This window comes from Ochotona princeps, chromosome 11 (assembly GCF_030435755.1).
Source record: "Ochotona princeps isolate mOchPri1 chromosome 11, mOchPri1.hap1, whole genome shotgun sequence".
Lineage (NCBI taxonomy): Eukaryota > Metazoa > Chordata > Mammalia > Lagomorpha > Ochotonidae > Ochotona > Ochotona princeps.
In genome coordinates, this window is record NC_080842.1 from 11,729,435 (window position 1) to 11,741,978 (window position 12,544).

At 38.4% G+C, this 12,544-nt stretch overlaps 1 protein-coding gene across 9 annotated transcripts in view; it reads right to left on the reverse strand.

Moving 5' to 3' along the window:
• The window catches only part of NRG1 (neuregulin 1), a 211,919-nt gene that overhangs the window by 55,524 nt on the left and 143,851 nt on the right, over nt 1-12,544 (reverse strand). The window lies entirely within an intron of this gene.

Here is a 12,544-nt window from a genome sequence, read left to right on the forward strand (position 1 = left end):
CAAAACAAATATTCCACACGGCTCACCTCAAGTGGTTGAGGCTTCAAAGAGCAGAATAAAGAGAGTCCATGGCTTTTTCCTTTTCATTGAGAAAAGAAAAAAAATGCCCTACTTTCAAATTTTTCTTAATTTTAAGTCTGGAATTCAGAAGCCTGATTTCTGAAAGGAGAGGATAGCAACAGTGAAAACAAAAGTCAATTCCTTTGTAAAAAAAACAAAAACAAAAGCACTTTGAGTCAAATGAGACCTATTTATGTCTTCGTTAGGACTATACCTAAGTATTTTATATAATGGCATTTTTAATAGGAAAGTCAAAGTTGAATTATTGTTAAATTTAATGCAGAAATTCATATAATTCAACGTACTCTTGCCTCATTGCCTTAATAGTGGGAAGTTATACTTCATCTTATGTCAAGTTTGAAACAATATCTAACTTTCTCAATTGCTCTGAAAATAGATTTAAGGAAGTATTTTTCAATAGTGACTCTGGACTTTCTCTCAAAGGTATGACAGGAATTTGCGAAAGAGATTCTAGTATTTACGTCTTACTTTTTTTTATCCTCAAGATATCATTTTCATTGACACTAGGTAGCATTTTGTTACCACTAATAATTAATGTGTAGATAACAACACATGACTATTTCACAGAAATGGCAAGTCAGCTCTAATAATTTATTTTAAATTATTCAAATTATCTGGATTAAGGTCTCATTTATGAAAAAATGAATAAAATTTGCATCCAAGCACAAAATACATTTTCTTTAAAAAGTATTATCTTCTCTACATGAATTGCTTTTTCACTGTTTTTTAAAGGATATACAGATAATACTCAAAAGAAATACAGATGTGGTTTATAAAAGAATTTGTAAAGTTAATAATTTGTATCTTGCTGATTAGCATTTATCTCTAAGTTTAATAGACGTCATTCTAAAGCCTTCCTTCTATTGAAGTTCTAATGCACAAGACCAGTTTTAATAACCAACTCAAAGGACATGAGCAAGCCTAATAGTTGATAAAATATAAATAGCAAGAAGTAAAAAACAAACTGAAAAAACCTCTCCATATGATCTCCACATCTCCAGCGACTACTCGGAGGTGTTCTCAAAAATAATTTTGGTGGAGACAGCATGATAGTTCAATTGGTTAACCCTCTGCCTACAAGAACCAGCATCACAAATAGGCATCAGTTCAAGCCCTGCCTGCTCCAGTTCCTTTCCAGCTCCCTGCTTATGGTCTGGGAGAACAGCAGAGGATGGCTGGAATCCTTGGGACCCTGCACACAAGTGGGAGATGCAGTAGGCGCTCTTGGCTCCTAGCTTTAGATCAGCAGAGCTCTGGCAATTGAGGCCATTTGGGGAGTGAACCAGTTGATGGAAGATCTCTCTCTCTCTGTAAATCTGTCTTTCCAATAAAACCAAATAAATCTTTAAAAAACTCCTTTGGGTATCTATACTATCTGTCTAACTAGAAGTTAATATTCCTAAGGTAAAATGTTGGTCTAATTTTCCCTAAGGTGAACATTATTTTATTATTCTACAATCTTGGAAAAAAACAGACATTCATGTCAGTATACATAGCCACACACTTCTCAAAGTTTCCAGTTTTCAAGTTTAACTCAGGAAAAAGTAACCCGAGTACATATGCAGAAGTATGAACTCCAAGCCCCACGCCAAAACTATCACCTCTGACTTGCTGGGTAATATGTCAGGATCTCAGGTAATATAAGAGATTTTTTTTCCTTTTTGGCTTACTAACATACTCACAAGTCCCATTTATCTCAAAGTGGAAAGATAAAAGAAAAGAGACATAAAACATTCAAGTATTTTGATGCCTACCTCTGATCTCTTTGCAAACAGAATTCACCTATAAAGTGAAAATCCCCCATAAAGTTCTCACCCACAAGAGACTTCCCCGCAATATTCACAGACCCATTCGTCACAATACCCTCCCATTGTCTCATAAACATTCAATTCAGATTCACTGTTCATAATGAAGATATAGACATCTAAAACTTGGTTTGACTCATCGTTCCAATGTTTTTCAATTTGATGACTGTCTATAATCCAGTTCCTCTTAACTAGATTTCAGTTCTCAGCCTGGCCATCACGGTCAGTGGGTTAAGTCTATCTACAATGCCAGCATCCCCTATTGTATGGAACATGTGTTCAAGTTCTAGCTGCTTAGTTTTCAATCCAGTTTCCTGCTTATGTCTCTGAGAAGGCAGCAGGTGATGGCCCCAGTATTTGGGTACCTGGGACTTATATGTGGGAGACCCAGATGGAGTTTTGGGTTCCTGCTTTCTGTCTGGCCCAGTTCTGGCTGCTAGACCAAGCCACAGGTCAATATGCTGCATCCAAAACCAGATTCTGTCAGATTCTGGAAGCCAAAACTCAATTAAATTTGATTTGTTATCAGTATAAGTCCCTTGCAGTATTTGGAGCATAACAAAACCTCATCCACAGTTGTCAGAAATTCAGCTGGCTATCTTGCTACCCAAATAGTGTAAAACACTTTAAATTCTTCCTTTGTCGAGGTAAAATACAGTATTACACACACACACACACACACACACACACACACAATCATTAAAAATAAGCTACTATGTTTTTCCATTCGGTTCAGAAGCTGGTTTTTATCAAATTGGCAATTAGAACTATCCTACCACAGCATTGCTGTACCTCTGGGATTTCTACTCCATTTCTCTTGTGATCAGATCAGGAAGGGAAGGGGAAGTTTTTAAATTAAAGCTTTCTGTAAGCTAGCAAAACTCTCTCTCTCTCTCTCTCTCTCTCTCTCTCTCTCTCCCTCCCTCCCTCCCTCCCTCCCTCCCTCCTCTCTCTCTCTCTCTCTCTCTCTCTCTCTCTCTCTCTCTCTCTCTCTCTCTCTCACACACACACACACACACACACACACACACACACACACACACAGCCCTACCAGGTCATAATGTATTCTGAATCAGCCAAATGGAAAGGGTTTTTTGGTCTCCTCGACGCCAGGGACAGGCCCTGCACATGTCTTAGAGTCAGCTTTTCAGTAACATCCTACATCCATGAGTAGCACTGAAATGTGGAACCCTCCAATAAGGCTGAGTTTGCAGGAGAACTGCTAGCCCCTCAGCACACCACCCCAACTCAGGAGCACGGTGGGCTAAAGGGGACAAGATGAAGAGACACAGACAATCTTTCAAACCAGATGCTCCTAACACTGCCACAGGGATCCTGATGTTCTGGAAGAAAAAGGTCAGTAATCATCTCCTAGTCACTCAGCTAACATGTATGCTATTAACTGTGGCACAACAGGCAGCAGTCTTTAAACAGAACACCGGTAAAATGGACCTGGTTTAAAAGACAGAGATTTGTTTCATTAAGGACATCAGATTTGATCACATGGGGACAGGTGTTTGGCACAGCTACTAAGACGTCACTCATCATCAGCACGTCTGGATTTGAGTCTCAGCTAAAGCTTGTCTTTTGTTTTAGAAGATTGTATTGTAAAGTCAGATATACAGAGAGGAGGAGAAAGAGAGAGAAAGATCTTCTGTCCATTGATTTACTCCCCAAGCGGCCACAATGGACAGAGCTGCGCTGATCCGAAGCCAGGAGTTAGGAGACTTCTCTGGCTCTCCCATGGGGGCACAGGGTCCCAAGGCTGTGGGCTGTCCTTGACTGCTTTCCCAGGCTACAAGCAGGGAGCTGGATGGAAAGCGCAGCCACCAGGATTAGAACTGGTGTCCATATGGGATCCCGGCAAATGTAATGTGAGGACCTAAATCACTAGGCTACTGCGTCAGACCCCTAAAGCTTGTCTTGCAAGGCAACAGAGGATGCTGCAAATAGTTGGGGGTCCCTGACAACAATGTAGGAGTCCCAGATTGAATTCCTAGCTCCTGGCTTCCTATTGACACTGTCTTGGTTGTTGTGGGCATTTAGGAAGTGATCTAGTAAAAAGGCAATTTTTTTCTGTCTTTCAAATACACTGAAAATAAACATCTTAAAAACCCTAAAAACCTATCATAACGACATGGATTTTATTACTAAAGAAACTGAGGAACAGTCTTCATCCAAATCAAAGATGAATAAATATATGGAATGCTGTCTCTTTATGGCATAACAAGAAGATCCAATTAATGAAAACTACAAAGCCCCAATTTGTAGTTGGATGCACATGAAAAATGTATAGAGCTAATAAGGCTTAGTGGGTTGAACATTTCCTTGCAACTAAACAAAGCATGGACTGACAACTTACAGAACATTTTTAATAGGGGTTACTGCAATGAGGAACGGGATAGACTGAAAGACACTGAAGTCAACTATTCTGAGGGTCAAATTTGGTACGTGAATGATGTTGGTGCTTTGGTCTACACAACAATTCCTGTATTCAAGCAAGGCCTGGTACAACTCTTACATATCACAAAGTGCTATATCTAAATCTTAATTTCAGGCATCCTGATTATAATTTATTCAAGAAGTATTTGAGTTGCATTTGGACGGGGATAGAAAGGTGAAGCCCTCTGAAATAGAAAAGCATTAATTAATGTCCTCCACACATTTTCTATCACATATTTCTAAAGAAAAATGTTGCCACATTAGTACTTTTTGTTCAGTATGGTAAAAACTAGTTAAAAATTGTGGTCACTTACCACACACTGATTGTTTTACAATATATACTTGACTAAGAATATTTTCAAAATTCAAATGATTACCAAAGGATTTCTGTGTTTGAAATTTTTTATAGATACATCTCACTGGATAGACGCCTTTTATTAATAAAATTTTATGAATCCCAGCCAAAATTCTCAATGGTCATAAAAAGCACATCCCAGTGACCACAAATCCAGAATGACAGGCCTTATCCGCAGTTCCACCTTCACAGATTACTAATTTCATTGATGTGACTTCTGAGTGCTTCCACTGACCATCAACAGATGAATGAGGATGGAGGTGACTAAAGTCAGAAGGACCAATAAAGGCTGTCTGTAGATGATATAGCTCAGCTTGTTTCTGCTGTAACTTGAAAGGCTGCATATTTCAGTGATATTTTAATTTTACAACATGTAATGCCAAACACCCAGCATGGAATAATTAGTTATTGTACAGAAATGCACACAACACATGCATTTTCTCAAATCAATAGTTAGTTAGAGCCTTGGTTATATATGAAAAAAAAAAAGATTCAGCTTTTACATACAGATTTTAGACTATCCTATCTATTTTTCAGTTTAATTTGCTGTCATCAAATCACAAAAGAGATAATTACCTGTTTTTAAGTTTGGTTTATATTACCCACAGATGAATTCTCCAGTCCATTACGAAAACGTTCTTTCATGATGCCTTGTACAAAGCTACTTATACAATTTAGTAAATCGTGGGAAACTTCCGTCTGATTGTATTACTGCTGCTGAAGTAGAAATACCCAATGATAAATTAACTCTTGATAAAAGAAATGATGTCTTTGAAGCTTCAATTTTAAATCCATCAAAATCAGTTCAACAACTATTAAAATCCACCATTTTGTCTGTGCTGTCTTTATTATTTGCCCTCTGGGTATTGGGGAACAGAATATAGAAAGAAAAAAATTATGGATACTTTAAACACATACGCACTTTATCATCTTTCACTAAGATGTCAGGTAGGCAACTGGCAATTTGTTGGATTAACTCATTTCATCAGAGTCATTCTTTGTTATTGAAGGGCCGTGTTTCTGTCCTATAAAGCACAATTACATTCTAAGTGCTTGCTCAGCATATTGCATTTTCGCTGATGGTATTGGAAATTCATCCCAAGAGGCCTTAGCACATGTAAAAGAGAAGACAAAGATGGTGGCGACCAAGACAAAGACCCTCCTCGGAGTCATTGGTGTGCAAGCCCAGTGTTTCCTACAGAAGCCATCGTGTTTGCAAATGCTGAATTTCTCACATTACCTCAACAAAACAACAGCTGTTTGTCCATACGTGGTCTTACAATCCCTCTCCATTAACAAATACCATCTAAGGTGGGCAAGTAGCCTAGCAGGTAGGATGCCAGGGTTCCACATCACAGTGTCTGGGCTTGATCTTGATTCTGGCTCAAGAGTTCAGCTTCTGGCTAATGGGAGGCCCGAGAAGTGGTGGTGACGGCTCAAATAGCTGAGTCCCTGCCACCAGTGTGAGATCTGGATTGAGTTCTAGGCTCCTGGCTTCTGTCTTGGCCACTGTGGATATTCGAGGAGTGCATTAGGGGATGGGGGAACTCTCTCCCTAATGATCTCTATCTATCTGACCAAATAAATACAAACAGACTATTAAAAAATGAGCATGAACTGTGTGGATATTTTCATGCAAAATGTTTTGCCAATTTTCCCACATTATTTTTCTGAATTTTTAAAAACAGCTGGTTTTATTGTATTTTTTAAAAAATTATGTCTTGTGTAAAGGTAAGAATACAACAGCCATCCATTTCTACTCTTCACTGAGAGTAGACTCCTAAAAACACTGCATTTACAACTGTTTCTTTCTACAAGAATCCCCATTAATCCCCATATTCATGGAAGTAATAGTATAGAAGAAGAAAAATAGAAAGGTAAGAATCAAGTTATTTCAGTATAAGTTGTAAGTTTGTGTATATGTCCCCTCCACGGTTTTTTGAAGATTTATTTATTTGAAAGGGAGAGGGACAGAGAAAGAGAGGGAAAGAGAGAAAGGCTCTTCCAGCTAGAGATTCACTCTCTGCATAGTTGTTACAGTCTGGTAGGGACTAGAGTGAGGCAAAGTTGAAGCCAGGAGCCAGAAATTGCATCTAGGTCTCCAATGTTGATAGGTGATAGGTGGCCAAGCCCTTGGGCCATCTTCTGCTGCTTTCCCATACGTATAAGCAGGAAGTCTGATCACAAATAAAACAGTCAGGACTTCAACCAGTACCCCAACATGATATACTGGCATTGCAGCCTATTGCACAACAACGTTGGCCATTCCCTTGTTGCTGTTGGTATTGTTGGTGGTGCTATGTCTGTGTGACTCTGTTTGAAACGTATCAAAGATGATGCAACCAAGTGGTTCATGGCACTGACAGCTTCACGAATAGACAGATCTTAGTAACGTATTGTTATTAGAGAAGAGGAATGCTGATTTCATTTCAACCTGCTATTGATTTTCTGACTTCTATCCAATACTTTGTCTCTGGACACAGAGGAAAAATTGAGAAATCAGAAAATGACTTTGGTTTGTACATAAGTTAAAAAAAAAATACAGCCCTATAACTTAGGTTAGACGTTTGTGAAAAAAATTTTTTTTTAGTGATCAGAAAAACATGTGAATGATATCAGTGAAAAAAAGAGATCAAGGCATTTTACCATCATTGGGAAAATTAATTGGAAAGGATATTTCAGAACTGATTGCATTCATTAAAATATTGACATTCCAAAGGATTAATCAGTATAAGCCTTCCCCTACTCTTACTTTGTTGCTTGTATTCAAGCTGTAGTTGGTTCGGCCAAGGAAAGCTATCAAGGCCAGATAAGAAATCTAGAATGGTGGTCTTCAAATATAAATGATTTCAAAAAGTTTATGAAATTTCATGTCATGAAAAAACTACACATAAACTTCAAGATTTTTTATACCCAAACCTTTCTGTTTCAAAGCCATTTTCCATGAACTTTTTTTTCCCATTTTATTTCCACATACCCATCCCATCCTTCAGCTATGATACATACTGTTGCTTATGTTTTTCAGATATAAAAATATATCTGAAAAAGTAGAAAATACAATTAAATGGCACTCAGAAAAGCTGAGGAAAATGAACATCCAAGCCAAACTCATTTGCAGCTTTAAAGAAACCCTCATTTGATCATTTTTAAATGCTTTCTTGTAGTATTATTTAAAACCAAAGCCATTAGAGACAAGAAATAATGCAAAGACAGTGATAGCATTATAGGAAGCAGGTGGCTAGTGTGGTGGTTGAGACACCCTTGAGATGCTCACATCTAATATCAGAGCAACTGGGTTCAGTTTCCAGCTTTACTCCCAGTGGCAGCTTTCCACTCCTCAGTGTCCTGGGAGGCAGCAGGCGATGGCTCAAGGGCTTGAGTCCCTGCCCTCAAGATGAGAGACCTAAATCAACTCTGGCTGTTGTAGCCATGAGGAAAGAGTATTTCTTGTTTTCTGCCTCTCAAATAAACACTAAGTAGTAAGTAAACCTTCGGAAAAGATAACACTTTAAGACAAATGAAAATAGGAAGGCTTGTAACTCACCTATAATGTTCTTGATTTCTCCCTTCCTTGCGTTCTAAGAAGTGTGGGATAATTTTGCAAGTGAAATATTACAGTAATACTGAAACCGTCACCCACTGATCCATTCTCCAAAAGCTGATTTCTACCACCACAAAAGCCCAAACACAAGAGGCTGTTTCTTTCAGCAGGTTCCCTTGATTTCCATCCATCCACTTGTGACCAAATCCACAACATGCATCCCACATACGGCCTTTCAGGGGTACAAAGCTTTCCCAGCAGCTTCCATGCAGGAGGTAAGGGAGAGTGACACACTAGTCTTTATTCTCCCATGTGGGCTGTATATGATCAATGCCTCAAAGGCAACACTTAGGATATGCTTCCCTTCCACAGCCACTTCTTATTGATTTGCTGTTATAAATGACTTTGCTATGACTTTATTATAAATGGCCTCCTAGTCCCACATTACGAAAAAGAATTCAAAGATTTTTCCAGCTTTGGCATTCAGCCTTATGAGTCAAGTCTCAAAGGTGAGAAGTTGTTAGTTTTAGAGAAAAAGCTAAGCTAGAAGCAGTGAATATGATTATGAGGAAAATAGAAAATGCAATTCCTGGCACATTGATTTATTTTATAATGAAATCTCAAGGAAATGCTGGTTTGGTGATCTCCTGAGCTGGGTATCTACTGTCAGTTTGGAGTCTTTCAAAAGCATGGGATGGGCGATTGTGGCACAGCAGGTTTTAGCCATGGCTTAGGAGATTGGCATCCTATATCAGAACACTTCATCTAGCTTCCTGCTAATGCACCAAGAGGGAGCAGATGGTGGCCCAAGTATTTGGTGTCTTGCCAACCGCTCTGCCTCTCAACATGGGAGGCATGGATGGAATTGCTGGCTTCATCCTGGACTAGCCCTTGTTATTGCGCACTTGCAGACTGAACCACAAAATAGAAGTTAGCACTTGTTCTTCTCTCTTTGCATTTCAAAAAAAAATAAGTTTTTGAAGCTCTATTTCTTTTTATTTGAAACGCAGAGTTACAGAGAGAGAAGGAAGAAGAAGAGAGAGACATCTTCCATGTGTTGGTTCACTCCCCTAAATGACTGTAATGACTAGGGCTGGGCAGGTCTGAAGCAGGAGCCAGAAGCTTCCTCTAGGTCTCCCACATATGTGCTAAGGCTCAAGGACCCAGGCCATCTTCCACTGCATTCCCAGGTGCATTAGCAGGAAGCTGGATCAGAAGTACAGCAGCTAAGATAAGAACTGTCACACGTAAAGGATGCCAATGTCAAACGCAGAGGATTATCTTACTTTTTAAAAGTACTTGAGAGAATTTCAGTTCAAGCAGATTCTTCCTTGACCAAGGCAGAGTTCACAGGAAGGAATTCAATTTCTTTTACTCAAGAACATGTTATAAAGTTGGGACACCTTAAATTTATCATGGAATGTAGAAGAGTGAAACATGTTAACATATTAGGAAGTAATCAGTGATCAATAATTTACATTTTTCTCAATTCATTGCTGCAAGTGTAGCAGAGTGAATCATTTTAGTTAGCTGACACCTTTGTCTACTTTGCAATGCATTGTACTGAGACTCCAAGAATTTAGAAAAATTTGAAACTCTGAAAAATAAAAACAAAATTATTCAAGTTGAAGCCCACAATAATGAATCTTTTCCAATCACCTTCTTGTGTGTTGGCTCAGTGTCATTAGGCCTATCTGTCACTAGTCATCAGGCTTCTGGGAGAAAGATGCAGAGCTTTGAAATAGTGAACACTGGACAATTACTGACAAGTCATTATCCCTGCCATTCTTGTCTCCGGATTTAAAGACAGGGAATACATTTTAAGGCATAATGTGCATGTGTGCTTTTTAAAAATATGCTCAGAATTCTTGAAAAAAAAGGAGTTCTGAATAAGTAGAAAAAAAAATCTGAAATGCAGATTTTCTAAAAAGATCCTGGATCAAAAATACACAAGCACATGGGTGAATATACTCACATGGAGTGCTTGTACAACCAAGGCAGTGCTTCCCAATCTTTGCTGCCTTTCAGAAAACGGGTAAGACTAGAATAGATTTACAAGTGCTACTTAGAAAATCAGCATGTTCTGAGAACCCAAAGTCCTGGCTTCACCTGGGCAGAGAACAACTGGCGGAAGCACCACTCGGTGAAGAAGCAGAAGTTCAGGGGGTAAAGCCCAGAGCCAGGGTGCCTAAGGTGATTGGACAGTGTGAGGTTTGCAGAGAAGAGACCATGGCTGACTTCTGCTTGCTTGTCTCTTAGCATTGAAAATTTACACCATTTCTGCAGATCCAGAGGCAGGAAGTGCCCCATCAGTCCAGTACAGGATGGCGTATCAGGGTGGTTTGCAGTCTGGAGAAGGGGTGGCAGGGCGAGACTGGGCAGAATCCAACAGTAACATGGTTGGCTTATTTTAAAATGTGTGCAGTGTTCACACTATAAATTACATGAATTAGCTTAGCATAACAAGTCTCAGAGTCCCTTTGTACTCTTACTTACATTATCAAATAGCTTATCAAGCCCTTGTGTTCAGAGATACACTTTGACCTGATTGTTTCAGCAAAGGCACAAGATGACTAACCCAACAGATCACTTGGCAGAGGTGAACAGAATAAGGATTTATTGCAGGTGGTGTGAAAAGGAATACATGCTGAGTAAACAGAAGATGTTGCAGAATTTCTCAAGGTAATTCTGTTTCTATCATTATAGCATTTATATGATTTTTTCACACTAGTTGAAAAATAATTCATTTATTTCTTTAAAAAGAATTTGCCCTTATCCTTACTCTGGTCATAGAATTTGGCTTTGTTTTCATGTTGACTGGTAGGTAAAACACATTTATTTAAACCATTTCATTTCCTTCACAATCTTGCCAAAATTATTTCACGTTATATGAGTATTTCATTGTTCATTATTTCACTAAAAGTAAAAATAAAAAAGGTCAAATTAATGATGTGTCTAAATGTGTAGATTTAATCTTCTTAAATTCATGAAATCTCTGCTAGCTAAAAGCACAAGACAGAACACCTGCTTTGAAAATAACTGAACAGTGAAGGTGAGGATGGGAAGAGGAAATGAGAAGTGACCACCACTGGGATGTGTGCTCTGATGAAAATGTGCTAGGATTGGACAGTGGTGATGGGTTAGACAATTTGTGAACAGTCTACACACACTGTACACATTAAAAGGATAAATCGTATGAAAGGTGATTTTTATCCCAAAAAGATTGCCTACTCACACAAAAAAATTTAAACAACTTTGAATTAAACCATGGGAAGGGGAGGCAGGTATAGGTAGACACTTCTTAAATTACTGATAGCCAAATATACTACTGAATAAAGACTTAAACATTCACAATATGGAAGAATCTGAGTCATTGTATGAAGAACTGTATGTTTTCAAAGAAAAGATGGCTTAAGACAATGAAAGAATTTACAAGAGAATAATCTAAACATCTGTACTAATCACATTCACATGTTTACATAAAACAACAATATCCTAAAGAGGAAGCAAGAAAATTTTCTTCTCTTACATGTGAAGTCAGACTTCCGTCCTTTTCTTCAGGTCCCAATATTAAATTATATCTCCATTCGACTAAGTTCAAAGACGGTTCACACAACTAGCAACTGTCTCATAACTCTATTGCATGAAAAGGTTCTCTTCTGACTTTCCAAGGAAAGCAGATTTCACTCTCTACATTAATCACTAACCCGAACAAGGTGCTTGACTAACCTGAATCTGACAACTGCTCTACTTTACAGATTCCATTTTGGTTCCTCAATCACTGTCAACTACAGAATAGAAGGAAGTAGATAAGTTTCATTGGTAATGATTATTTAAAACTATATCTGCAAAATTACCCATTCATGGTTTCATACTAATTGACCATGAACAGATGCACTCTGATGAAGAATGCAAATACACATGAATGAAGTACGGATAATGTGTATCATTTACTTACGACATTTAAATGGACTTGGTAAAAGAGCCATGGGGTAGTTTTTTTGGGGGGGGGGTAGGAAGAGCTCTTTATTACTGGCAGCAATTATACGATAGTTGTGGAACCTCTCGTCAAAGAGGATTCTGCTTTATTTGTGAATGGGTGAAATGGGCAGTGTATTTCTTTAGTCTGTGGACAGGAGTTAGGAAATCACTCCTAGCCCTAAGAATTCAATATTATATATAAAGGCAAATGAAAGTAAGAGTTTTCATGGGGGTCATTCTATCATCTCACTTCTTTCACACTTCGAGACCACAGAACACTAGAAATTTCCCAGAAGCAGCCTTTGTAGAATGGAGCAAGCCATGAAGGATGCAAGGCCC